Genomic DNA, 4,756 nt, shown 5'->3' on the forward strand with positions numbered 1-4,756 from the left:
ATATATATATATATATATACACACACACCACAATAATAATAAAACACTGATCCAGCTTGTACTTTAAACATGCCGTTTTGTACTGCAAATATTGCTTGGAAATTGCATGCACTGATGCATTATGATGAATTCCTCATTTAAAAGTCACTTTAAATAAAATATCATCAGTAAAAAAAATGTTATTGTCATTTCATAACAGCATACAATGTGCCTTTAAGTAGCTACGCTGTGTAAAAGGTCAAATGATTCACTTAGAAATTATTTAATATTGTAATAGTAAGATTTAAATATTATTAAATCTTATTATTAAGAGTTCTGGAAACTCAAATGGCTGCGCAATAAATCTTATTTTAATCGTAATCACGATTTCTTTCAACAGTCTGCATGGATTTTTTTTTTTTTAAATCCTAAAAAATCTTAGAATTACTTCATGATGGGACATTAGGTCATTTTAAACTTAAATGTGGAAATTATCATATAATTTAAATGACGCATCCTCTGACAGACTGACAGAAGTGGTATGCAAAGTTAAACTAATGTGTCTCTCATCCCTCCCTCTCTCTCTCTCTCTCTCTCTCTCTCTCTCTGTAATCATTCATTGAAACATCCCCAGTTGAAAGCAGAACAAATCAAGAAGCGCTTGATATCAACATGAGGGTTTTCTACAGGAGTCTGTCGCTTTTACTATGTAAGTAAAACTCACAAACAACTTCAGTGTGTCTAATATCTTATAGTGATTCCAACTTTTTTCTTTTACTACTGTGCAAGTTTTATTTTTCTTACCTTACACTCTCAGAAAAAGGTACAAAAGTTGTCACTAGCAGTACCCTTTCAAAAGGTACACATCAGTACCTTATTTACCCCAAAGGGTGCATGCAAGTACCATAAAGGTACACATTAGTGCCTTAAAGTGTACATTTTAGTACTTTTATAGTAAACATATTTGAAGAGTTCAGATGCAAAAGCCTCTAAATGCCGTCTGAAATTTTCTTCTAAAATGAGCATTTTTATCAGGCCCCTATATTCATGTTCAGTTATTTCACTTTAATTGCATAGAAAAGGACCTATACATTGCCATTAGAGTAAAAGTACTGAACCTAAACAAAGCAACCTGATAAAAATGCTCATTTTAGATGAAAATTGCAGATGGCACTTAAGAGGCTTTTGCATCTGAACTCTTCATTTGAACCTTCTGAAAAGGGACCACCCCAGTGACAGCTTTCGTACCTTTTTCTGAGAGTGTTTCCTTATAGTTTTAAGCATAAATCATTTAACAAAATGATTTCTCATTTCTTTTAGGTTTTTTTTCAGTTCAAATGAAGGCGAATGGAACAGAAGGTTAGATTTCCTGAGTTAAACACTATTAGTGTCTAATTTAATCCATTGTGATCTAACCAATCTAACCGCAAACACTTATTATCTTCATTCAAACAGTATATTTTATCCAGGGGCAGATTTATTGATTTGGGGGCCCCAGGCAAAATATATGAATGGGGCCCTATGTATTTGCGCACATTTACAAATTTAGCCTTGAGGTTCCTTTTTTGTTGTGATGCTTGCTGCTGCATAATGGTGCCCCACAGTTGTGTCCAATGTTTCTAAATTTGTTCATGTACATATTATAATTGCTTTCTTTCATGTTGTAGACCACGAAATAGCAATTGATTTACAGTGTTCACAAAAACTAAATAAATTATAAAATCACAATTGAGCCTTTAAACCATTTTTTAAGAAAAGAGAGTCAGAAGTATAAGTTATGATATTAATTTAAAACAGGGTTAAGAGGGTGGATTTTCGCATTGGTCTGAACAAAAACTGCAGACGGGATTATTGAAAATGTACATTGATTCTCTGTCAGCAGGAGGCACTTTTGGAACATCAGAAATACAGCGGTTTCCCCGGTAACGACTGTAAACAAAGCAGCGCTGCTCATTAACGCTACGTAATCAGATAAAATGAAAATGCCATTGAAACTTTTCTGAAGACAGTCGGTTCCCTTCAGAGATTCATTCATGTAAAAACTTGAATTAGTGTGAATGAGAACAGTGTGAAAAAATATAGCCTATATTGAGGAGGAAATTCCACTGATGGCTGTGATGAGTTACCAGCGTACGCCTGTGTGCCAAAGGCTGTCTAATTCTAAACTTTAAAATACACTTTTAGTTATTTTAACTACAAATTTAAATGAAAATGAAAAAAAATAAAAAAATAATGAAGGAAGTTATACATTTACACACCTAAGGATTATATCAACCAAACAAGTAACTGCGTATGCGTTCTATACTTGGGTTCTTATGAATAAGTAGCAGAATTTAAAACAATAAACATATAATATGCCCTGTTGCTCAATATTTAATTATAGCTTCAGATACATGATATTTTCATTTGCTACAAGCAGGATACACGAGAAGTGTGTTTAACTCGGACACGCAGACGGTTGTTGTGGTGATAAACACTGTAAACAGCAACCGTTCGTGTGTCCGCGCTTAATGCACAGCTCGTAGATGAAAAGCATTTTAGGGGGCCCTTGGATTTTGGGGGCCCAAGGCGGTTGCCTAACTTTGCCTAATGGGTAAGTCCGCCTCTGATTTTATCTACAGCAGACTTACCATATATTTAGATATAGTGTGTTTTAATATTCATTAACAAAGGACTATCAATTTTTTATATCAGCCATACACACTCCTGTTTACAGTCATAAGTGTATTTTAAACAATCTACCTATACTTTGACTAAATATTTGACTGTGTCTTAACTTATGTGCACAGATAGTCGGGATGAAACATGTAAAACATCCACAGTTCATTTGGTTTTTACGTCCATTTAAGGTTTATCTAAAATAAATTAATTCAAATAATGGAGCTGCAGTTTGCACTAACATTTAGTTGATGCCCTCAGGCCATCCAAGATGTAAATGAGTTAGTTTGTTCATATAGGAACAGATTTGAAGAAATTGAGAAATTCATCAGTGTCTCAGCAATGGATGCTGTGCAGTGAATGGGTGCCGTCAGAATGAGAGTCCAAACAGCTGATAAAAACATCACAATAATCCACAAGTAATCCACAGCACTCCAGTCCATCGATTAACGTCTTGTGAAGCGAGAAGAAATGCATTAATCATTAAGATGTTTTAAATGTAAAAAATATGAATCCATAATAACGCTTCCTCCAGTGGCAAAAGTCGTCTCGTCTGAATCAGGAGAGAAATATGCAGATCCAGCACCATTTGCCAGTGTTTTATACCAGCGTATATTTGTGGTCTTTTTTCTCTCTTTTATTATTTTCCATTTGTTTGATGACATATTGTTATAAATGTAAAACACTCTACACCTATAATCATTCCAGTTTGATTTGTATAGTGCTTTTCACTATATGCATTATTTCAAAGCAGCTTCACAGAAACTCGTAATATTAATGTTGATACCATATTATTATATGTTAAATTCCAGTCGGAATAGAAATAAATAATTGTCACTGTATACATAAATAAGGTATTCTCTTGATCATATTCCAGTGAACATAGCAGGATGGGGCACAGCCAATCAGTCAACATCACTTCAGAACATGCATGGCCACTATGCTCTGGATGGGAAAAGCAACACCTGTACTCATACAGAGTTACAGAGTGACCCATGGTGGAAGCTGGATCTGCTGAAGTCGTACAGCGTGAACAGAGTGACCATCCCTAACAGACTCGACTGCTGTGAAAGCAGGATAAATGAGGCAGAGATTCGGATTGGAAACGACTCTTCAGATGTTTTCAGCAACCCAGTGTGAGTCTCTCTGATATATTCTTATTTCTGTCATGACAACTCTCGGAGGGATTGGCCTGGTAATGTACATGACAATGTTAATGTATTTGGTTTTGGCAGAATAGATCTGCTACGTTGCTGCTGCTGCTGCTGCGGCAGAGCAAGTACCGAGACTTGCTACTGCCAATACATCTACAACATGCTGCTGTGAGCATGTAAGAAATATTGCTGCTGCAAATATGGCATACATGAAATAACCCTCCACAAAGCAGGAGACATAGAAGGGACAATACAAGCCAAAACAAGAACAAAACACCCCCCAACAAGCAGATCTATCGTCAACCACATATGTACTGCTGCTGCTCCGAAGAGCCATGTGAACCGCATGCATTACTATCTATGTGAGCCTTGGCTACCATGCCGACCAGCTTAACTCTAATTAAAAGCGCACTATGTGTAATGTTTAATTAACTAAATGGATATACGTTGCAATCCGATAGATAAGACCCCAGCACCCACCTGAGCAAATATCATAATTTAGTCATTTGATAACTGCTGTTACTTCTCCACTTCATCAGTCCCAGCAGCAGCATAACAGCTTGTTAATTAATGTTCGTGCAATGATGAGACGGACAAAGTTAGTCGATGCAAGCCATTTTACTCTCTCGTGCAGATAAAAGTTGTCAAAGTTACAGTGCACAAAAACCCCTGGGTTGACTGACCTGCAGTGTTGGGCAGTAATTTGATTACGTTTTTAGTAACGGAGTAATTTAACGCGTTATAATTTTCAAAATAATAATTAGAATATAGTTACAAGCCGAGGTCTCTATACGTTACTGCCACGTTACATTGCTGACAGAATGCAGTGATTTATAATCTAGATTGTAAAAAGGATGTAGCTCACGCACTGTCGAGTCAAGTGCCAGTGGATTAGAGACCTGCTCTCCCGCAAGACCAGACGCAACAGAGTGCGGCGCGGGACAAGACTTGATAGGCGAGTGCAG

The 4,756-nt window shown here is 36.5% G+C and overlaps 1 pseudogene; it reads left to right on the forward strand.

The window, feature by feature from the left end:
- Positions 1 to 4,756, forward strand: part of LOC107720474 (uncharacterized) — a 9,245-nt pseudogene that overhangs the window by 2,047 nt on the left and 2,442 nt on the right.

This window comes from Sinocyclocheilus rhinocerous, unplaced genomic scaffold, assembly GCF_001515625.1.
Source record: "Sinocyclocheilus rhinocerous isolate Xijiao unplaced genomic scaffold, SAMN03320098_v1.1 scaffold691, whole genome shotgun sequence".
Taxonomy (NCBI): Eukaryota; Metazoa; Chordata; class Actinopteri; order Cypriniformes; family Cyprinidae; genus Sinocyclocheilus; species Sinocyclocheilus rhinocerous.